The sequence below is a fragment of the Antechinus flavipes genome, chromosome 3 (genome assembly GCF_016432865.1).
Source record: "Antechinus flavipes isolate AdamAnt ecotype Samford, QLD, Australia chromosome 3, AdamAnt_v2, whole genome shotgun sequence".
Taxonomy (NCBI): Eukaryota; Metazoa; Chordata; class Mammalia; order Dasyuromorphia; family Dasyuridae; genus Antechinus; species Antechinus flavipes.
In genome coordinates, this window is record NC_067400.1 from 534,160,071 (window position 1) to 534,185,273 (window position 25,203).

Consider the following 25,203-nt stretch of genomic DNA (forward strand, 5'->3'; position numbering starts at 1 on the left):
CCGCCCCGCGGGCTCAACAGGAGGCGGAGAGGAGGGAGGGAACGCAGCTCCGAGCGGCTGCGTCACGTGACGCTCCCTGACAACAGGTCGCCCCAGGCTGGGCCTGTGATGATTACAGTGGACTGGGAAGGCGTGGGGGGGGGGGGGGGGGAGGGAGTAGGAGAGGAGCAGGGGGAGGGAAGGGAGGAAAGCGAAGAAAGCGGGGAGTGGAGGTGGTGCGCGAGCTAGGCCCAAGCAGGGTCGCGCGCGCACTCCCGCCTTCCCTCCCGCGCTTTCCCACCCTCCTTTGAGGGAAGCCAGAAAAATGGGCAATGAGCTGTTGCTGCCGCTGCTGCCGCGCCTTCTGCCTTTCCCTAGAGAAGTCTTGTTTGGGAGAAGAACATGTTTTAAGGTATCCCCTAGATTTCTCTCAAAGAAGCAGAAACATGCCTAAAATAGGTCTCCATTCCATAGATTAGGAAGATCCCTTTACCTGTGGCAAGCCAGATTGTCACAAGTCCTTACACCTTGCTGCCAAAAGTGGGTGTCTCCTTAACCACTCCCATCTTAGCCCAGAAAAATTACTTATTTTTCTTTGAATTGTTTTAAGAATTTCACCTTTTGTTCACCAGCACTACCACTGCCCCTTTGAAGCCTACCTAAATTTAGACACCAAAAAGGGCAGTTTCTTTCTCCCTAGAGTGTCCCATAAAACAGGAAACACATAGCTTTGTTGGAATTTAGAAAAGGAAACGGTGGGGTGATGTCAGCAGTGATTAGTTTAACCCTACAAGGATGAATGCGGGTGGTGATTAGACCTGACCAAAGAAGGAGTTGAGTAAGAGGTAGGACTCACCATTGTCACTATTTCTATTATTTTTATATTTTCCTCTTTTCTATTTTTCTCCTTTTTTTCTATTACTCCTCTTAAGGGGGGGACATATATGTTTATACATATAGATGTAGATACACGTGTATGCACCCATGCAAATATATATCTATACATACTTGTATACACATACATGTGTACGGAAACACCTGTGCATGTGTATTTGATCAGCCTCAGTCAGAAACACTATAGCTGGATCCTAACAGAGTCATTTTATCCTCTTCCAGAACGAAGGACAACCAACCAACCAACTGCATCAAATTTTCGGCCATAGGCACAGTGCCTGGTACATTACTAATCATGTAATAAATACCTATGGACTTATATTAGCCTTAAGAACTTTGTCCTTTGTTCCCTTAAGGAAAGGAAGAGCCCTTAAAATTACTGAGATGCCAATGTATGTATGGGATATTAGGCTCTTGTGTTGTTATTGTTGTTAAGCTCAAATCTAATAAGAATTATAGCCACAAAATATTTTATTCATAAATCTGGAGCCCACACTCACTTGCACAAATACAAGAGTAGGTAATTATATAGAGTAAGGTAGTAGAGAAGTGCACAAGTTGAAGATATATGTGGCTAGGTCTACTCATACTTCTTCATATCTTTACTAAGGCCCCAAATTTAACTTTTAAAAAAATCTACAAATTTTTACTTATCAATAATGTAATCTTGGTGAATTTGAATTAAAGGAACTCTACATTCTCAATCTGATACCCAGACTTTAGAATACAATATTTTAGACTGGTGACAAGAAATGTAAAACTGGTAGAAGTCATGTACTAAAAACAAAATATTGGAAATTATGCAGAATTCTCCTTATGTTACACCCCACCCCCTTTTTGACAGATATTATTCACCTTATATACCAGACCTGCTAACAATGTATTTTGTTCAAACAAGTAGATAAAATCTTATGTGGAGGTGATATAAAATTGTATTCTCTAAATTATGTGATAGTTTAGTCCATCATCTTTGGTTTATATATTACCAGGGTTATGGTTATGTTTAACAGAATGTTAACTCCTTGAAGGCAAAACTGGCATGTTTTGTTTTATTTTGTTTTTGTAACCACAGAATACTGTAAATATAGTGGGTACTTAATAAATGTCTCCTAAAGTGAAATTAAATATGCCAAAGCATGACTTGTCTGTGAATCTACTGGCAAAAGGAATGGTGTTCTTCAGGACAACTCTTATCAAGTTCCTCATTATCATTTCTACTCTTCTTGCAGGTTTCAAATTGCTACCCTGTTCCATCTATGGATTACATTGGACACATTTCAAATCAGCCTGTGCCTTTTATGGGGAAACACCCTAGCTAAGGTCAAATAGGAGGAACCATATTTTAGTTCTGCCAAATACATGATGTTTAATGCATAAGACAAATGCATATAAGTTATTATTTAGCACAGAAGAGTATTCAAACTTTTATTTATTGATGTGACTGACCTACTCTGGAGAGCTCTGTGGTTCAATAATCCCATTTGTAAAATGGAAACAATATAACAATTGACTATATATATGCATGTGTGTATATCACACACACATATATATATAATTTAAAGTTTGCAAAATATTTAGTGAATAGTAACTCTTTGACAATAGCTCTTTGACATAAGTTATAGGTATTTTCATGCTTACAGATGAGGAAACTAAGGCTTAGAGAGACTGTGACTTACCCATGACCATACAACTATTAAACATCTGAATCTAAGTCCTAACTTAGAGTTAAGAAGTCTTTACAATACATTATTTACTTCATTTATGAAGTTAAAAAAAAACTTTATGAAAAGTATTGTCCAAAGAGTTAAAAAATTTTAGAATTGGAACAAACTGTAGCAATCCTTTAGTTCAGCTCCCTCATTTTATAGATTAGAAGACAGAATCTCAGAAAGATGTACTTGTCTATGGTCATATGATAAAAGTCATCTGCAAGATATGGTTTACTCAAGCATTTAAAATATGACCAAAAAAGAAAAATGAAATAGATGATCTTGTAAAATAGGTACTTATTGTGTATATTTGACTGGTGGTAAAACTGACCTTAGCCAATCACTTAACCTTTCAGTGTTGGAGATAGTTCTCCAAGGAGCAGCCAAGCCAAAATGCAAAGTGCAGATCTGAAGTATTAGAAAAAGCTCCTCACTGAGACTTCTACCCTGATGAAATCACCATTCTCATCCAAAATTAAATGACAAAACTAGAATTCAAACCAAGGTACACTGACTCCAAAATCAGTGTTCTTTCCATTACACCATGTTAGTATTTGTATGCTGAATTTTCATTGTATTTTATTTCATCATCATGGTGTCATTTTAGAAAGTCTCCACACTTGAACCAGTATGCAGATATAAGCATATGTTAAATTAAACTGTTGAATCTCATCAATTAGAGAATGGCTAACTAACTTGTGGTATATGGATGTAATGGAATGTAATTGTTCTATAGGAAATGACAAGCAGGCTGATTTCAAAAAGCTTAGAAAGATTTACATGAACTGATGCTGATGAAGTGAACAGAACCAAGAGAACATTGTACACAGTAACAATAAGATTATGTGAAGATCAACTGGGATGGACTTGGCTCTTTTCAACAATGAGGTGATTCAAGGCAATTCCAATAGACTTGGATGGAAAGAGCCATCTTCATCCTGAGAGAAAACTATGGAGATTGAATGTTGATCAAAGCATAGTATTTTCAACTTTTTGAGTTTTTTTTGGTTATTGTTTGGTTGGTGGGGTTTCTCATGTTTTTTCCTCTCCTTTTGATCTTATTTTTCTTGCACAGAATGATGAATGTGGAAATAAGTTTTTAAAAGAACTGCACATGTTTAACCTATATTGGATTGCTTGCTGTCTGGGGGAAAGAGTGGGGAGAAGGGAGGGAGAAAATTTTGGAACACAAGGTTTTGCAAAGGTGAATGTTGAAAACTATCTTTGCATGTATTTGTAAAATTAAAAAGTTATTTTTAAAAATATACCATTGTATGACACATGAAATGTAGAAAGATGGAAATAAAGGGATGTAAATGCCAAAGATAAGCATTATTATCCAAATCTATTATTAAGAATTTCATGTGTTCCAATTTCCTCTATCTAGCCAATAAAAACCCTTTGAAGTTACTCAGTGAAGACGTTTTATATCTACCCCTTCGTTTGATGAAAACCACTCTTACAAACGTACACATTTGTCCTCATGCCTATCCTATAATTTTATATATATATATATAGTCTGGCTAGGGCACCATACATTTTATGGTAGTTGGTGAAATGCTAAATCTGTTTTGTTTGGGAAAACTTAGTGACCAATTAATTAAATAGAATAAGTATCATTGTCCTTATTTTGTAGATAGAAGAAAATGAAGCTTAAATAAGTTAATTGTTTAGCCCATGGTCACCAAGTCAGATCTAGCATACAGTTCTTATAGCTAGTATGATATTGTAAAACCTCCCTAATTTCATCCCAATTAGTAATAAAATTAGAAAAACTATCTGGCTTTACAAGTACTTCAGAAAAATGAGATTACAATTCATATTTATGTATAGCATATCGCACTTTACAAAGCATTTTGTTTGACCTATTATCAATACATCTTTCATTGAAACTAGCTTGTTGCTGAGAGAATCCCCATAGGGAAATTCAGGCCATCAAAATCTCGTCTCCCATGACTTCCCCACATACACCCAATGACCCCATTTATACCATACATGAACTTTTATGTGAACTATCTGGTCTGGCTTACATGAAATTGTAGTTGCTAAATTAGGTCCCAGGAAAGATGTCAAAGCCACTGGGAAGGATCTGATGGCTTCATAGAGAAATTAATAGAGAAATACAATAGCAGCAAATAGCCTGCTTGGGAAACTGCTATCTATCACATGAAGAAAACCTTTGAGCTTTTGTTACTATATCATACATGATTGTTCAGCACTTTATTCTGGAGGGGATATGAAGAGCTAGCCAGGGACAGAGAGGTTTGATCTCTCTTTTGCTGACTCTCTTCTCTGAAATGTTAATCCACACTGAGCTTGAGAAGAGTGCAACTGATACTGAGAGCACTCTCTGGAGGCTGAAACTAGATGTTACCATTAGTTTAGATCTGACTTCTTTAATACTTAAAGAATCTGTAATTTTGTCAAGTGGATCCTCCTTCCACAAAGCCAAAGTTTATGGAAGCAATATCTTGCAACGAGTAGATAGCCAAATGGTAGAGTGAAGAAGTCCAGAGTTCAAATACTGCCTTATAGACACTAGTTGTATGACCCTGAGCAAGTCATTTAACCTCAATTCCAGTTTTCTCATTTATAAAATGGGCTAATAGATATCTCACAGGCCTTGAGGGAAAAAAATTGTGCAAAGTAATTTACAAATCTTAAAGCCCCATATAAATGTTAACTATTCTTATGATTTGTCTATAAATATGTAAATAAATTTCAAGAGTTAATATTCCTGAAAAATTCATCATTCTTTAAGTAGCCTTTGCTGAATCTTTGTCTATATCCAAATCCTTTGTGAGTGTCTGCCTGACTTCTTTTTCTCTATATATTTTTTCACTCTTAATGTTTTCCTCAGTCCTTACGAGTGACTCCTATGTATATATATATATATAGCCATTCCTAGTCTCTTCATTCCTGCATCATTACCTATTAGACATTTGAAACTGAATGTTTTATGGTCATCACAAATTCAACATATCCAAAACAGAAATTATAATGTTTCCTCTAAAAACTACCCCTCTTGGTAACTTCCCTATTTCAATTGAAGTTACCACTACCAATCCTCCTAGTTACCCAGGTTTACAAATTTGGTGTCATCCTTAACTTTTCATTTCCCTGTACCCCCACATATCCAATCAGTAACTAAATTTTGTCCACTTCATCTCTTACATCTGATCCTTTCTCTTCACTCACATAGTGGTCACCCCATTTCAGGCCTCATCATTGCTCACTCAGACTACTGAAATGATCTACTAATTTATCCCCCTTAAAAGTCTCTCCCTGCTTTTCTCTGTCAAGATCAGCTTATGTCAAGATGTCAAGATCTTATGTTATTCCCCTATTCAATATATTCTAATTACTCTATTGCTTCTAAGATAAAATCTATGTCACTGTTTGGCTTTTAAAAGTTTTCATGATAGGCTGAAATTGCCTTTGCCAACTCTTATCTTCCTACACTTAATGGTAAACTCATTGCCTTTCTTATTTCTTATGCAGTATTCCAAAGTCCATTGCCATGCTTTTACACTGTTGTTACCTCATGCTTGAAATGAAATGAATACCTCTTCACCTTCACTTTTTAGAAACAATAGTTGCTTTCAAGACTTAGCATAGGTAGCACTTCTCCATGAAGCCTTTCCTGCTTCCCTAGATCCTTTCTTTAAATTATCTTGTTTATATCCTATCTGGATTGTAAACTCCTTTAAGCATAAGAGCTGTTTCATTTTTTTGTCTTTGTATATCTGTTGTTGATTGATAGATAAGTAGTCAGTTAATCAATAAGCATTGAAGTGCCTGCTATTGTGCTAAACCTGGAAATACAAAGAAAGGCAAAAGACAATCCTTACCCTTAAAGAGCTCGTGATCTAATAAGGGAGATAATAAGCAAACAAATATGTAGATGATCGGGGTAGTCATAGGACAACAAATCTACAAACTATTATCACCAAACCCATAATCAAAATCTGTTTAGCTTTGTAGGACTGCCTTGTATTATATTAGCAAGGGTGAGAGCAGGGATATAGTAGAGCCAATTCAAGCTGGAAACCAATTGTTAAATTTTCACTCTAAGCATTTAACCCTTAGAAATTGCCAAATGATCCTCATGCCAGGGGTTGATTTAATTTTTTTTGTTGTTGATTTTCTAGACTTAGAAAACTGATGGAGAAAGCGTTAATAATGGAGATAAAAATTTAAAGTGTCAGTGCATTTTTCTCCAGAGGGGAGGTTGTTAAACATTTATCAGCATATCCTCGGTTGAGAACCCAAGGTCACCTCCAAGCCAAAATAAGGTATTTCAATACGTTTCAACAGAACATATATAAAAATGGAGTTGGACAATTTAAGGGATGGAAAAACTTGTACAGTACATGGAAAAGATTATCCTGAAGTCCTGAAGAATGGAGACAATTGGTTTATGAATATTAAATGAGACAATTTCCTCTTTCTGAGCTCTGAATGGACTTTATTCTTGTATGGACAATGTTGGGATGCAATGAAGTCATTTCTTAGTTATTGACTAGGCATAAATTATACCATATTTTAAGATTATCTTTCTCGTGCCTTAAGACTCTACAAAATAGTTATATAGTTTCCAATAGCTTTGTCATCTTTCCTAGAAATTAGGGATGACCTGACTGCCCCCATCCAATCTGAGAATATTCAATGGCCATAAAAAATTATGTCATATGCATGTATAGTACTTTTAAGACAAAAGGACTAGTAAAAAAATTTATTACTGACTTTCTACCCTATTCATTCCTGAAAATTCTTTGAAATTGTATTCTTGGATTGAAAAAGATTTCTCACATTTAATAAGAATAAACAAAATGTGTTTAAAAAAAACAAAAAGCAACCCCCAAGTACAAGATAAAGAAGTCATGACTAAAAAGAATTTAATTTGAAAAAATGTTGGGGGAAGGGAGTTAGCCCAGTTTAAATTAACAGTATGACAAAGCAGCCCCATCCCCTTCAAAAACAGTTAACTTGGTCTTAGATTTCAGGGAGGTGAGAATCTTATAGTACTCTGTTCTGATCAGACCCATTCTGGAACTCATCTAGATAAGGATAACTAAGCTGGCAAGAAGACTGAGGATCATATCATCCAAAAATTGACTGAAGAAATGGAGGTTATTTTAAAAAATATTTATAGGAGACTAATAGCAATATTTAACTGTAGCATTAATATGTGGAAGAATATTTAAGTTTTTCCAGATTAGTCCCCAGAGTTCAGAATTAGGGGCAAGAGTTAGATGCTGAAAACAGTTAGATTTAAGCATAACAGAAGGAAAATCTTCCTAACAATTAAAGCTATCCTAAAAAAGACATGGTTTGACTGAGAAGTAGTGGCTTTTCAAGTGACATCAGTGGACTTCAAACAGATCTTGACCACTTGTCAGGATATATTATATAGAAGCAATTCCTATCCAAGTGTAGATTGTGCTAAATGGCCTCTGACTTCTCTTTCAGCTCTAGGATACTATGAAAATACTGCTATTCTCCAAACTGGAACAATCTTATAAATTTTGTTTATCCCAGTTCAGTGGCACTAAATTAGAAGTAGGAGGTAGAATGATGACTTATTAAGGACACAATTTAGGAAGGATTTTAACAAAGGAGGTAGTCAATAGGGTTGTTGTTTTTGTTAATCTTCATTAAATCCAGAACAAGAGAAAGTGAGCATGTAAAATCTAGAGTATCTGTAAGAAATAACTTCAAAATAATGAAAATTAATAAGTATTGAATAAGTTATCATATAAAATTAAGGAATCTTTTTCTAGAGATATTTTAAAACCAAGTAGATTCTCTAATGTCTGAAGTATTTAAATAAGGTTCTTCTTGAAGGTAGGATATAATGAAAGTTCTCTCATGTCTCTGTCAGTCCTCTGATTCATTCCCCCAAGGGCCAGGGCCATCTCCAGTCATCCTGATCTATATTTGACCTCTGGACCCAAATAGCTCTGGAGGAGAAAATGAGGCAGGTGATCTGGCACAGCTCTCCCTCACTTAAATCAAATTCATTTGCATGTCATGGCTCCTCATCCCATTGATGTCATGGTCTTCTAGAACTAAGGACAAACAACAACAACCATTACCTCATTTCCTTGTGGTCATTTAAATCCCAGAAGAATTCAGTGTATTTTCATAGGATTTGAAAAAAAAAAAAGATAACTTTTTTAGCTAAGAACCATGACAAATTTTAAGCCTACTAGAAATGATTAAAAATTATAAGAATCTTTAAATTTAGAATTGATTGTCGATTCAACCTGCCATTGCACTATAATTAACCATTTTAGAGACACAAGGGTTGTCACTTTAATGTGTAATTCATCCAAAAAATTTGCTCTGTGAGACAAAGACAGGTCTTTAGATGGTTTGAAAAAAGTCTCTCCCCACCCCAATTCAGTTACACATTAGAACAACTACTATTATTTTTAAAAATCCAACTTAATATACATATTTTAGTGTTCAAGCATCTGATTTTCTCCTTTGCCAAGTTCTGGGAGACCATTGCTTGTTACAGTATGGTAACACCAGTGTTAAAATCCTATCAAGCATACAAGGGAGATAAATATATTAATCAATATGATGAGTTCCTGTCATGCAAATTTCAGTAGATATATATATATATATTTACATATATGTGTATATATGTATGTATATATATGTGTATCTCAGGTTCTTTTGAAATAATTCATTTTATCACTAATTTGAAAACCAAGTGATCTTCTATCCTCAAACTTCAATAAAATCCTCCTAAGAATAGAACCAAATTAAATGAAGTATTCTCATACATATATTCTTCTTTAGCAATATCAACTGATTTCATAAAAATAAGATGCCAGACAATCAGTCAAACAGTCCATAAGAATTTACTAAGTACCTACTATGTGTCAGGCACTTAGGTAGTCTCTGAACAATCAAAACAGCATTATAAGGAAGCAATTAACTCTATAGGGATAGTTAACACTGATGAGGCTCAATTCCTAATTTATATTGGTGCTGGTTATCCAATATGCATTCCTGGCTCCCAGTCAAATGGCAACATGATAAAATAACTTTGGAACAACATTACATGAAGTATACCTGCAACTGACAAAATACTTTGATGCTTCTTGGGTCTGTGATCTCATCAACGAGTCTACTCTTTTTCAACCCTTCCCTCCCTGCCCAGCCTATGCAACTAAAATATATGAAGACAATTTAATCCTGTACTGTTGGAATCCTAGTGTTAACTCAACTTGAACCAAGGTGATAATTCAAGGGAGATGTTAGAATCCTAGTCTTAACTCAGTGTAATTGATACAATGCTTGTGTTCACACCTTTCCTCACTGGAGTTCACACTTTTGGGAGATTTCAGGGTTTAGTATGAGATATCCGAATTCACACCTCCCTTGAAGCTCTTAGGGCCAGAGAGCACTATGGGAGAAAACCAATAATCCCATTCTCTCAGAAGAGTCATATATAAGCCCAGTCAAGAGAGTTCAGCGGAATTGGAGGTTGAAGAAGGCAGAGGCAGAAGCAAAGGACAAAGCTGCAAGAGCTCCTCAGAGGCAAGACAGATTCAACTTGGTGCTGGCTCTGGAGGCTGAAGAAAGCAGAGGCAGAAGCAAAGGACAAAGCTGTAAGAGCTCTTAGAAACAAGGAGAGAAAGAGGCTTCTAAGAAAAGCTAACTGGGCTATATTGGAGATTGAGAGCCAGAAGCCCTCTCTCCATTCCATTTTCCACTTGGCTGGCTGGAGGACTGAAGGACAAACCTTTGGATTTGGAGACATTTGGAGGGAGTTCTTGGAACCAAGCAGAGAGATAGGCCTCTAAGCTAACCGGGCTATATTGGAGACAATAAAAGATCTGAACTTTTATCACCTGGCTGCATTTGGGGTAATTATTGATCTGAACTGATACTAAGGCTACCTCCAGAAAACCTCCCCAAGAAACCTGCTCTCACCCAGAGAGAAAACCATGAGTACCACACTGTACTCATTCAACTAATATGCATTAGGTTTCTACTGTGTGCAAAGCATTAGATCAACAGCTAGTTATGACAAAGCCTCTAGTGTCAAAGACTATAATTCAATAAGGGAAAGGCAAGAAATCACATAGCTATGATTAAGGAGAAAGGGAGTAAGTGCAACAATCCATAGTAGGGATGCCATGGAATGATAGTCCTGGAGCAGAGTAATCCTTAACAAATTCTTATTGGATGACTTATAATATAAAACTCTAGACAATGCACTATGGTAAGTCTGAGGTAACCCAGTTCAATACAGCATCCTGGAACATATAGCACTCATGAAAAGACCAAAAAGGGACCTATTAAATATTATTTTCCTTAAAAATAAAATAAAAAGGGAAGTGTATTATTCCTCCAGTATCTTTCAAATGTCCCCAAACCTGATGCCAATGTTATGTCTACTCACTTATTCCTCTACTTGCATAATGCCTTGGTTAATTAAAAACTTGATCACAAGATAAGATAACAATTATGACTCTGGGCAGTTGGGTTTTACATGTTACTCTTTATTAGGTAAAATTTACCAGAGACTAACAGAATACCACAGATCATAAATGCCATAAAAAGCAATGTAGCATGTAGCATTATGAAAAGAACCCAGTAGAACCAGCAAGGCTTGGATTCAAATCCTGCCTTGCTAAGTGTATGATCACAGGCAAATTGCTTAATTTCTCTGAACCTCAGTTTCTTCTGGGAGATAATTATATCTTTTAAGAATTATGGTCTTTCATAGGTTGCTGTGAAATTCAAATAAGTCAATATGTGTTTCATACACATATACAAACCTTAAAGTGCTATGTATATGCTAATTATTATAAATCATAGATCATAGCCCAGTTGTAAAACAAGATAGTAAGGTGGCAGAAAGAACAGAAAGCTAAGCCTGGAGTCAAGAAGACTTGAGTTCAGATTCTACCTCAAAGACTTAACTATGTGTTACTTTGATCAAGTCGCAATGTCTTTTTGCTTCAGTTTTCTCAATTATAAAATGGGTGTAATAATAGCAATCCTTTCAGGATTGTTGTAAGAAAAAATGAAACAATATTTCATAAAGTTCTTAATACAGTGCTTGGCACATAGTGGGAGCTATATAAATGCTAGCTATCATTAAAAAAAATAGTACCTTCAGTAGACTACTAATCTTGATAGTCAGAAATCTGAAATCACTATAATTCCTGCTACTACCACTTCACTTCATCACCAACAAGATCCCACCATTAAAACTGTAAAAATAGGTGAAGCTCTAAGCCATACAAATCATAGAATATTCACTTTAGAAGAAATTCAAAAGCCATCCACTCCAATCAGACTTTAGGAATTCTCTAGCCTACAACATCCCTAAAAACGAAATCTCTCCCTGTAGCTTCCACTCAGTGGTTCTGTTTTTTGTTTCTTGGCCAAGCAAAACACATTTTATCTTCTTTCATATAATGGTCCTTCAAATTATTTAAACATAGGGAGCATGTGTCCTAACTCTTCTTTTCCCTAGGCTATATGTTCCCAATTACTTGAATTTCCTGCATTCCATAGTTTCCAATTTCTTCACAATCTGGCCACCCTCTTCTGGAGAGACTCCAACTTGTCATTGCCACTCCTGAAATATGCCCTTCCCCCCCCCCCCCCCCCCCCCAATGAATACAGTACTTGAGATGTGGTCTGATCTGAGCAGAGAACAATGGGACCATTACCTCCCCTACAAGCAGGTATATAAGCAGTGTTTTAACCAATCTTGTTGAATAATAAAGGACATTCTTTTTTTAAGAAGTTTTTTCTTCTTTTTTTAAAAAGTAATTATATCAATACTACCTCACAGGATTACTGTGAGACTCAAGTAAGATGACATAAAACACATTATAAATCTTAAAGTAAAATTTTGACATCACCACAAACTCACCTAAGAAAAAAACAAACAAACAAACAAAAAAACCATATTCATTCAGTCCTGCATTTTATATTGCCTATTAATCTGGAAAATAATTAATAATAACAATAATGGAAAAGGGAACAAACATTTATGTAGCATCTCCTGTCTGACAGGTGCTGTGCTATGTGCCTTTTTAGCAATATTAGCTCATTTGATCCTTACAACATCTCTGCAAGGCAGATGCTATTATTATCCTCACTTTACACTCGGGGAAACTGAGTCAAATGGAGATTTTTAAACAACTTGCTCAAGATCACACATTTAGTAGATGTCTTTAGTCATACATAAAAACTCAGGTCTTCTTGACTCCAGGTCTACTGCTTTTTCTACTGTCTCACTGAAATGCCTCATAAACTGAATATATTGAATATAATACAATACTAAATATATTGAATTTAATATAATTAATATATACTGATGATATATGTGATAAAACTCACAATTTCTCTGGAATCTTGTTATTGTTCAAATACATTTATCAAAGTTCAATACTTTAACTTTTATACCTCCAGGTCCCCCTCCCACATCCAAATTAACTAATGCAATTACATTATATAATCTACTCATTCTTGGACAATTTTTAAGGCTAACCATTTTTAAATGTGGAAAACAACATTTCAAACTAAGATTTCTTTTTTTAGTTTGACAGATTATTTAGTATATCCACCTCTCAGAATTAATTTAAATGGAGTTTAGAGAGATTTTTGACCACCAAATTAGCCCTCTAAAATTAGTGATTAAAATATAGATACTAACAGGTCCTAAAATTATTGCAGCATTTCTACATGCCATAGTAAAAGCAGAAAAAAAAAAAAAAAAACACAAATCTACCAAGCTTCATGTACAATTTAAGTCACTTTGCTCTGCTCTGAAATCGCTTCAGTTGTTTGTGGGATTTTAAAATCAGATAAAAATAGGGCTGCTGTTTTCTTTATACAAATTAACATAGTTGACATTTAGCCAGATCAACCCTGGACACAGTGGGGGATGTACAGTTTGTCCTGATTTTGTGGGAAATGAAAAATGCAGTACTTGGCATGAAAAAAAAAATGTTAACCAAAAATTGTTGTCAAATATATCAAATAAAATTTAAGCAAATTGGCTTGCTGAGTCTATGCTTTCTAGAAAAAAAAAGAGATTTATGACCTACTTTAAAAACATTATTAAGGATTCTGAAGGTTAATTATTAATCCAAAATGTAAATAAGTAAACTTCTTTGGTTCCAGAAATTTTTCTGTACTCTAGTTAAATAAACAATCCTCCTTTGAATAGTTTTTGTGTAATGAGCCTCTGGAAATGGCTTGTCTACAGAGTTATCCCTATATTTATTCTTGCTCAGATCCAATAGGCGAAGGGCCAAATAAGCTAGGGAATGAGCTCCTTCTAGTTCTAAATTCTATAATCTTATTGAACTACATAAAATATCAACTAACCACAATACTTGGGAAATGAAGTATTCTGGTTAATTGAGAGGCAGTGTGATATTTGCAATGAAAAAAACCACTGGCTTGGAAATTAGAAGACTTGAATTTGCATTCCCTCTCTCTTATTTGCCACCTGTGTGAACTTGGGCAAATCACTTACATTTTCTAGATCTTAGTTTCTTCTTATGTAAAATGAAAGAGTGGGACATGATGATCTCAAATATATACCTTGTGGCTATATATCTTCCTTAAAAAATGGCTTTTTGTTTCACAACTTGAAAATTTTTCTAAGGAATAGATGTCTGCTCTTCTACCTTAGTAATAGACTCTATTGAAATAATCGAACATTTCTTAGATGTGTGTGAATCTTGCAGAAATATTTCTGATGTTATATTCAATCCAAATTCTGTGAGGATTGGAATATGCAGGCCTTGGAGATAAGACCTGAGTTCAGATACTACTTATTGCAGACACTAGCTTTGTGATTCTGGGCAATTTCCTTAACTTCTTTGTGCCTCAGTTTCCTCATTTGTAAAATGAAGTAGCTGGACTTGATTTCTAAGGTCTTTTCAAGGTCTATATTTATAAATCTCTGATTAGTATGATGATAGGGTACCAAATATATATTTCCTTCAGGAAACACTTGGGAAATGTTTCTTTCTTAATCTTTGGTATGAAATTGTTTTCTTGTTTCTTTCTCCTCAAAATTAGAGTTGGGGTGAGTCAAGAAATGGGCTAATTGAGAGCATTGACTAAAAGGAGTTCAGCTAATTAATTGAAGTTTTACTTAGCCTTCTTATCTATTTATAAAAGAAAAATATATAAACAGACTATTTGTTTTGAAGCAGTTGCACTTTTCTCTTTACTTAAGAATGTTGTCTTCTCTAATCCTCTGATCAATCCTTTTCTCCTAGACTCAAACTTCTTCATTAAAACTGTTATCTGTTAAAAGTTGCTCTATTGTCACATAAAAAAAAATCCTAATGAATTAAAGTCATTAGAAAATTCTAGCAGCTATTAACACATTTGAACTATGTTGCAATGATAAAAGCATTATGGGATATTTGTATGTACTACTCAGACAAATACTTAAAAGCACCTGACTTCTTTTGGGGTAATGTAGGAAACCACTTACTAGAATCATTTGAAGATTTAATGAAAAAACTAAGTGGAAAGAGAGTGAACAATTATAGATGATTCCCTTAGCTTTAGCTATTCTAAGTTTTCCCATCTTTGATGAGTCTACTTCAATCAAATGAGATCATCTGAAATAATATTTATAAAATATTTAACTCAATGATTAACACATAGTAGGTGCTTAAATGCTTGTCTCCCTCTTCTTCATTTAGGAAATAAAGACTTTGGCTACTACCACCATACTAGGCCTCAAAGAATTCTTAAATTTCTGCATTGTTCCTGTTAGTTCAGTTGAGAACCAGTTTGAAAAATTCAAGAAGAAATTTTACTGGGAAACAAACAAACAAAAAAATTAAAACAAAAGCAAAACAAAATGCAAATAGGGAATAAATGAATTATAATAATCATATTTCTTTAGCATCTTAGAATTCATATCTTGTAAGTTCAACAATGCAAGTTTTATTCTTCTCATTTTGCAGATGAGGAAACAAATTCAGGAGATGAAGTCATAAGATTATATATTTGGAACTTTGAGGTTTATTAAGTTCTAATCCTCTCATTTTACTAATGAGGAACGGAGGCCTGGAGGGATAAAGGGACTTATTTTAAATCACACAGCTAGTAAGTGTTGAAACTGAGATTCAGACCCAATTGTCCTAACTCACAGGACGTTTTCATGATGGAGTAGTGGAAAGAGAAACAACCGATATTATAAAACAACAGAGCTGAAGGAGACATTAGCAGTTTATTCCAAAACCTTGATTTTATAGATAAGCCCTGAGACTCAGAGAGGTGAAATAATCTATCAAGATCACATATCTTGTTAGAGGCAGAAGCCAGTATAATGTCTTACTCTTTTGACTCCTAGTCTTGGTCTCTTTCCAACATATCATCCTGTTTCTTTGTCCTAACTCAGTTAATTTTAGATCTAGGACAATACTAAAGTAGTGGGTGCCTCCTAAATGTTTGTGGATTTTATATCTGAGGCACAAGAATTGGATTTGATTTGATTTATATAGTTATTTATTAAACCTGAATATTGTGCAGTGTGCTGTGCTAAGAAATGAAGATGAAAAACAGCATAGTCCCTTCCCTCAGGGAATGGATCTTCTGAAAAGGGGATAAGTCATGTAGATAAATAACTGTGATACAAGTTAAAATATGTTGTGCCCAGGAGTCACTTAGGGTAATGAGAGATGGAAGAAAGAGTTATCACTTCAAAATGGGAATGTTCTTACTTACAAGTTAAGTTATATGGTCTTGGGCAAGTAATGGGAGAGTGGGAGAAAGAAACTGGATCTCTGATTTCATTGATATAAGAAACTTCTTTATGAGAAGATTCCCTTTACTAATGCTAACAGGCACCTTCTCTAAAACTTATTAAGTACAAAAATCATAAGATCCCAGATTTATAAAGTGCTTCAGAGATCATCTTGTTCAACCTGAAAGATGAATCCCATAATTAACTTTGCTGAGATTTTTTTTTCCATTTTTAAAATAAGGGCGTTAATTCTTTCATTACTAACCTCACAGTGTTCTTAGGAAGATCAAATGAGATAATCATTTGAGGATTCAATGAGAAAACTATAAATGAGAAGGAATAAACAATCACTTGTTCCTTAGCTGAAGTACTTTGTAATTATTAATATAATTTAAATGTAAGTTATTATTTACCATTATTCTGAATAATAGTGATGATAATGTCTCCTTATCTTGTTTGATATACCTTACCGGGGATAATGCTTTTCCTTAACTTGTCTAAGGAATCATTCTTTGGTGGTTCTTTTTATTCTTTAGACGTTTTCTTCAATTAATTAGAAAGAATTTATTATGTTTATTATGCTAAGTTCTATCCTAGCCCTCAAGAAGTGTACATTTATCAGAAGAGACAACATGTATGTAAATGAGAATATACAGAAACTATACAAAAATAAATACAAAGTAATTTATAGAGAAGGACACTCTGAGCTAGGAATCAGCAAAGACTTTCTGATGGTAGAAGGTTGTTTCTGAATTGAGTCTTGAAAGAAACAAGAGATTCAAAGAGTTAAGAGGTAGAAGTGAGGAGAAAAGTACATTCCAAATATGAGAGTGTCATACGTGAGCAACAGCAAGAAGGTCATTTTGGTTGGACTATAGAGAAAGATAGAGTGGAATCTTCAGTTTTCTCATCTGTAAAATGAATTAAAAAGGTCTTGGGAAGCCATTCCAGTATCTTTGTCAAGAAAATCCCAAAAGAGGTCATGAAAAATGTGAAACTGACTGAATAACAAAAAGGTGGTATTTCCATTCCCTTAGAGATATATGAGCTGAAAGGTTTTTTTGGTTCTTTCTTGCCATACCCAAATATTTTCTCCATTGACTTCTCCATGCCCCTAGAAACTCCAATAATAACCACTTATTTGTGTTCAATTCAATAAATAATTATTCAGATGCTGCCATATGTAAGGCATTATAACCAAAGATATCAAAGGGAGAAATGAGATAGCCCTTGCCTTCAAAGAGGTAAGAGCCTATTACCAAGAGTATGTCTTAGACATAATTAAGTATAATGCAAGACAGAATATAATAGAGACAAATGTGAGATCCAATGTATCCTAAGAAAATCTAAAGAGGGAGAAAATGCTTTCAATTGGGAAAGATTAATAAAAGATTCATGGGAAAGGTAACACATGATAGTTTAAAAAAAATTTTTTTCTAATTATACAGAAAGATTGTTTCCAATATTGATTTTTGTAAGATTTTGAAGTCCAAATTTTTCTCCCTTTCTTTCTTCCCTGCTCTGTAAGATAGCAAACAATTCAATAGAGGTTATACATGTACAATAATTTTAAATATATTTCCACATTAATCTTGTTATGAAAGAAAAATTAGAATAAAAGGGAAAAATCACAAGAAAGAAAAAAATTAAAAAGTGAAAATATTATACTTCCATATGCATTCAGTTTCCATAGTTTTTTCTCTGGATATGGATGGCATTTTCTATCATAAGTCTATTGGAATTGCATCACTGTATTGCTGAGAAGAGCTGTCCATCATAGTTGCTCATCACAATCTTCTTGTTACTGAATACAGTGTTCTCCTGGCTTTGCTCATTTCATTCAGCATTAGTTCATATAAGTCTTCCCAGGCTTTTCTGAAATCAACCTGCTTATCATTTCATACATAATAGTAATATTCCATTACATTCACATATAGCCATTCCCCACTTGATGGCATCCACTCAATTTCCAATTCCTTGCCACCACACAAAGAACTACTAATAAACATTTTTGCACATGTAGGTCCTTTCTCCTCTTTTATATCTCTTGGGGATACAAACCCAGTAATGCCATTGCTGGATTAAAGGATGTGCATAGTTTGGTAGTCCTTTGAGCATAGTCCCAATATCCATAGACCATATCCAGAATGGTCAGGTAAATTCACTAACAGTGCATTAGTGTTCCAGTTTTCCCACATCTCTTCCAACATTTATCATTATCTTTTTCTGTCATCTTAGCCAATCTGATAAGTGTGAGGTAGTTACTTCAGAGTTGTTTTAATTTGCATTTCTTTAATCAATAGTGATTCAGAAAATTTTTTTTCATATGACTATAGATGGCTTTAATTTGTTTAGCTGAAAATTGTTTATTCCTATCCTTTGGCCATTTATCTTCTGGGGAATGACTTGAATTTTTATATATTTGACTTTTTTCTCTATGTATTTGAGAAATGAGGCCTTTATCAGAAACAGTGGCTGGGAAAAAATGTTTCCCAGCTTTCTACTTTCTTTCTAATCTTGGCTGCACTGGTTTTGTTTGTATGAAAACTTTTAAATTAAATCATAATTAACCATTTTCATTTCATAATGATTTCTTGTTTGGTCTTAAATTCCTCTTTTCTCCAAAGATCTGACAGATAAACTATCCTACTTTCTTTAAATTGCTTATAATATCATCCTTTATGTCTAAATCATGAACCCATTTAGACCTAATTTTGGTGTAGGGTGTGAGGTGTTGGTCTATGCCTAGTTTCTGCCATACTATTTTATAGTTTTCCCAGAAATTTTTGTCAAATAGTCAGTTCTTATACCAGAAGCTGGAAACTTTGGGCTTATCAAACAATAGATTACTATAGTTATTGACTATTGTGTCTTATATACCTTATCTAGTCCATTGATCCACCACTCTGTTTCTTAGTTAAGACCAAATGGTTTTGATGACTGCCACTTTGTAATACAGTTTTAGGTCTGGTATGGCTAGGCCAAAGGCAATATAAGCTGAGCATTTCAAAAGGCAGAAATGAGGAAATCCGAAGCATTTCCTTTTATGAAGGGAGTGGATTCTAGTCATAAGGAGCTAGTCTGTGCAAATATACAGAATATGAAATTTCAGGGCAAAATCAGGGAAAATTACACATCCAGTGTGGTTAGAAATGGATTATATAAAGAAAAAAATAATATGAAGTAAAGCTAGAAAGATGGATTGGAACCAAACTGTGGATATCCTCAGATGCCAGGCAAGGAACTGATCTTTTTCCTATAGACAGTAGGAAGCCCCTGAAGAATTATGAGCAGAAAAATAGTAAGATCCAGAACTATGAGTTACAGAGTTTTTGAAAGATGTTTAAAGAATGTATCAGAGAAGAATGATTCCAGTCAAGGAAACAAAGTAGGAAGCTAATTATGTAATTGCAAAATCATAAGATAGTGAACATAGTAAAAGAAAAAAAAATTTGCAATATTTAATGTCCCATTTTGCCTGGGACTGAACAAGTATTGCTTATTAAGCTATTTTCCTGAATATTGTATGTCTAGATATGGAGCACCAACATCACCAAGTTATTAATCTAATTAGTAGATAGAGACCCTTAAAATGGGTTGTCAACCATATGGCAGTAAATGGATTCTTTTTTACAGCTTGGGAAAGGATGAAAGAAATTTATATGCCTTGGTCCAGCTAACTGGCTATCAGTCTCAATACACTGGAATTCCCCGGCTGAGCAAATTTGAAGGGCTCACTATTACCTAATAGCATACCAATATATCTCTTTGATTTCATGTGCATCTGCTTCATGTTTATCAGTTCCTTTATTGTGCACATATAGACAGTTTCTATACTTGCAAGATCATTCCCCATTACCTCTGGTCTGGGAAGATTAGGAAGAATCCTTTATGATTATTTGTCTCTTGAAGTCAGGGCTCACCTACAACCCTTGTAGGAATGAGAAGGACATTAGCTAGAAAAAAAAAAAAATGACCTAGGAGTCAACCTATCAATTTTATCTCCCACAAATAATGGTACACCAAGCCCAGGAGACTTGGGGAAGAATTCTCCCTAACTCCACTTAGACTTGTCCATTGCCTTGGACAAGGCTGTTTGGAAGAATTTGTGACTCTTGTTTTGACCTGATTTATACTTCAGATCAGGTTACTAATTTTGGTTTGTTTGTTCAACGGTTCCCTGTAGAGGGACTTCCCAGCAGTAATATCCTCCTTTTCTCCTCCCCCTCCACAAACAGGAAGGGTGATAATCAGTGCCTTGGAACCAGCTCAGCTATAATCCATGATAGGACCAGGGGCAAAAACAAGTTGTGGGCAGGCAAAGTAAAATGGGAAATAAGAGACTAAAGTTCATAAGAGAGTTTGAGAAGAGACAGAGATTTCAGATTAGTTAGAACAGAAATGATCAGTGCAACCATAGAAAATGATATTGCTTTAGGAGAAATTGTAGAGAAAGTGATAGGGAGTAGCTTTAATTGAAAAGTTGAGACTCAACCCATCTCAACTATACTTCTACCTTTAGCATGAGGTTAATTTCTTATTCCTCAACCCCTGGGAATCTCCTACCTGTCCCCTTAATAACTCACTCCTTATCTCCAAACTTCATTCTGTGGAAGCCTCTGCTAAGGAATGACAGTTCTCTATCAGTAGCTGTGACCTAAAGGAGTCAGTCTCCACTGCTTAGAGTTGTCAATAACCTTGGAGAACAATGATGGTCAGAAGAGTTGGTGGGTTCTTATTTAATATTCACTTATTTGTTCACTTAGTGAGTAGGAGGAGGTGAAAGGGACTACTTTGTTCCTGCTGCAAAAGACAGTATTGGGTAGGAAGGAAAATTGGGAAGTTGTAACCTTAAAGATTTCTGAATGCATTTTCCCACTGAACTACCATCACATGTTGCTTAGGTTCTAAAATGCTCTTAGTACAGGGCCTCGGCTCTTCCATGGCTTAATAAGGATTATGGCTTCTCTCAACTTTATATCGTTTGCAGGGACTAAGGGAATATTCTGCACACTATAAATGCTTAATATATGAGTTTTTTTCCCATTGTTACTATGGAAAAAATCTCATATATAGTATTGTTACTATACTATATATACTATATATAATATATGCTATACTATATATATATATGTATATAGTATATATACTATGTATAAATAGTACTATGTATAAATAGTATAAATATACTATAAGTATATATTATAAACTATATATATTATCTATACACTAAAAATTCCTGGATTATCCTGGAAGCATCAATAACACTGTTAACATTTTGATATTAAATATATAGTATTCTGAATTTCAGGTTACTGCTTTTAAAATAAACTTTTAAACTTGTTTATAAATTGGGGATTGTGAGTATATGTATATATACGTCTGTATATATTTATTTATGTTTTTAATTCTGCATCGTAGTAGAATACAAAGGTCAGTAAATTACATCCTGATCTGATCTTCAGCTTGTTTTTATATAGCCTGATAACTAACAATGGCTTTTACGTTGGTTAGATATAGTTTGCCAAGCCCTGGTATAGTAGAAAGGTCATTAGAGTAACAATCAAAAGACTAGGGAGGAGCATAGATAAATATGAAACAAGAATGGCTTTTCAACTTTAAAGGGGGAAAAAACAAATACACAAATAAGTATTACAAAGAAGAGTGAGATAAGGGGAAAAGATAGATATAAGAAAAGTCTCCTAAGAAATTCAAAGAGATATATTACTTTCACCTGGGGGAGGGAAGAGGGAGGAGCTTCTGAAAGAATCTCAGTACCTGAGTTAGACCTTAAAGATAGAGAGAAATATAGGCAGACAAAAGTAGATATGGGACATGGTGTCTACAAAGGCACCAGAAGAGAATAGATTAGCATAAGAAAGAAGTATAAAGAGTAAGAGGTAAAATTAGGTTTTCCTACAATCCTCTGCTCCCTTCCTTTCTGACCTGGTTCTGGGCAGGATGGCTTTTGCAAAAAAAAAAAAAAAGGGATATTCTGCTACCAATGAGATGGTGCCCGGAGAGTATACCGCTAACCTTCACAAGAAGATTCATGGAGTCAAAAAGTGAGCTCCTCATGCTCTGAAGGAAATCTACAAATTTGCTATGAAAGAAATGGCTAGAGAAGGAAAAGATAAAATACTCTGGTATCTTTGCCAAGAAAACCCAGAATGGAGTCACAAAGAGTCAGACATAACTGAAATCACTGAACAAGGAATAATCTAAATTGGTTGGGATACTGAGCATGTAAAAATGAATTGTATGAAATAAGTCTGGAAAAATGTGGTAAAGCCATATTGTAGGTGCCTTTGAATGTTATAATCAGGAGGATATAATTTATTCACTAGGCAATTGGAAACATGGTTTTTAGTGGTGACATCACAGTAGTGCATTAAGATGACTTGGGGTAGAGATGTGGAAGATATATTGAAGAGACAATAGCCGATGAACAGGAAGACTAGTTGGGAATCTATTATAATAGTTTGGACAGAAAAATTGAGGGACTGAGCAAAATGTAGTTATATTGAAAATAGAAATGAGGGCTTAGGTGTGAGAGATAATTTGAGAGATAAAATGGTAGCCTGACAAGCAATTGGATATGTAGAATGAAGAAAAGTTGAAAATTTAAAAATGACTCCAAGTTTCTGAATTTGGGTAATTGAAAGGATGGTAGTGCCAATAACAGAAATAGATAAACTGGGCTGAGGAACAGGTTTTTGGAAGAAGATAGTAAATTTGGAGGAAGATGGTAAATTCAGTTTTAAATGTATTAAGTTTGAAAGGGTCAAAAGAGATGGAGATATAACTTCAAGAGATATGTAGATTTATCTGTATAGAGGTGAAAATTGAAGGCAAGTGAGTTGATAAGATTTTTAAGGAAAGAAAAGAGAGAAAAGCAAAGATCTAGCAAACAACCTTGTGTTTTAAGAAGCAGGAGGAGCATAAGGAACCAGAAAAAGACACATAGAATGAGTAATCATAAAGGTAAGAGAATTGTGAAAGAAAAATATCAAGGAAGTATAAGGAAGAGGGAGATTGTTTATATACCAAGATAAACTCCAAATTATTATGTGACCCAGATATTAAAGTTTAAATCATAAACAGAATGGAAGATAGTGTCTTAAATAAGAGATGAATTCTTGACTATATAAAATTAAAAAGGGTTTGTACAAATAAATTGAATATAGAAATTAAAGCGAATAGAAACAAAATAGAAATAGAAAGAATTGAAATTAGAAGGAAGTAGGTTCCTGGGGAAAAAAATCTTTATAGCAAATTTCTCTGATAACAATTTCATATCTAAGATATATAAGGAACTCATTTGAATTTATAAGTCTTGGAGCCATTCTAAATACTAAAGGCAATTTTCCAAAAAATAGATCCAAGCTATTAGCAACTGTATTTTTAAAAGGCTCTAAATAATTAATAATTAAACAAATTTAATTTAAAGCAGTTTCAAGGTCCTACTGACTAGCAAAGATGACAAAAGAGAGTATATGAGAAAACTTTTATAAGTCCTATGATATGCAAAACATATATATATATGCTGTGAATATACATTATGTGTATGTGTGTATGTATCAGCTGTGAATTAGATGATCCACTCAGCAAATCAATTTAAAATTATTTCCCCAAATTTACTAAAATATTCATACCATTTGACCCAGCTATATTATACTAGGCCTATGCCTCACAAAACTCAAACAAAAAGGGGAAGATCTGTATGTGCAAAACTATTGGATTATAAGGGATGTCCTCTGTTTGCCTTAATCCACTGGAGATTCCACTCCAAAATCCAAAATCACTCCATGGACAGTATGATCCACAGGGCCATGAAGAGTTAGACACAACTGAACAACTGAATAATTGTTGGTGGATAACTAAACAAATTATGATATATGAATGTAACAAAATATTTTTGTGTTGAAGGAAATAACAAAATGGATGGTTTCTGAGGAAAGCTGGAAGACTTCCATGAACTAATTTAGAGAGAAGAAAGTAGAATTAGGAGAACAATTTATACCAAAACAGCTTTATAAAGAAGAAAATTTGGAAAGACTTTGGAACTTTGATCAATGAAATGACAAGCTACAAACCAAAGGAATGAAGATGAAATATACCATTCACCTACTGAACGAGAAGTGATCAACTTAAAATGCAGAAATATGTTTTAGGACATGGTCAATGTAGGGATTCATTTTGTTGGACTTTGCAAAAAGGTTTTGTTTTGTTTTTGATTGGGGTGGAAGGAGGTGGAGATGTAGAATGGACAAATTATTTAAAATACCCATATAAAATAAAAGAAATGTAGGTGATATGAAAACAAAATATATCAATAAATTTATTTTTTGGAAAAAAATAGAATGGATAGTCCACAGTTAAATACAATAGAACAGTGAGGATTTTTTAAAAGGCAGTTATATTTATCAGTAAGAAGATCAGAGAAAACCTTAACATCAGCTCTTTATGGCAACATTTCCCAGAAAGAAAGCAAATTGCACAGGGTTGAGAAGTGAAAGGTAATGAGAAAGTGGAGCTAGTGATAGCAACTCTGCCTTTTCTAGGAGTTTAGTAGCACAAGAATAGGAATCTGACAGAATCCTACTTTGAAAGTTTTTATTTTTAGGGCAACAACTTGAGCATATTTCTAGGCTAGAGGGTCAGAGTAATAAAAGATTGATACCTTGAAGAAACATAAAGAGAAGAATTGATTAGTGGAGCAAAGTTTTAAAAGAAATGGGATCTAGGCTTCAGATGAAGAACCTAATTTAGCAAGAATCTGAGATGCCTCTCTGGAGGGAAAAAAAAAAATGGATGATGACACAGATGAGTTTAGAGGAGAGGAAGAGGAAAAGT

The 25,203-nt window shown here is 34.4% G+C and overlaps 1 long non-coding RNA gene across 1 annotated transcript; it reads left to right on the top strand.

The window, feature by feature from the left end:
* Positions 1-153: 153 nt before the first annotated feature.
* LOC127555152 (uncharacterized) lies at positions 154-24,644 on the top strand. The gene is made up of 3 exons (XR_007952170.1): positions 154-824; positions 6,734-6,877; positions 24,277-24,644. It is a non-coding gene; the product is annotated as an uncharacterized LOC127555152 (long non-coding RNA).
* The last annotated feature ends 559 nt before the right edge of the window (positions 24,645-25,203 follow it).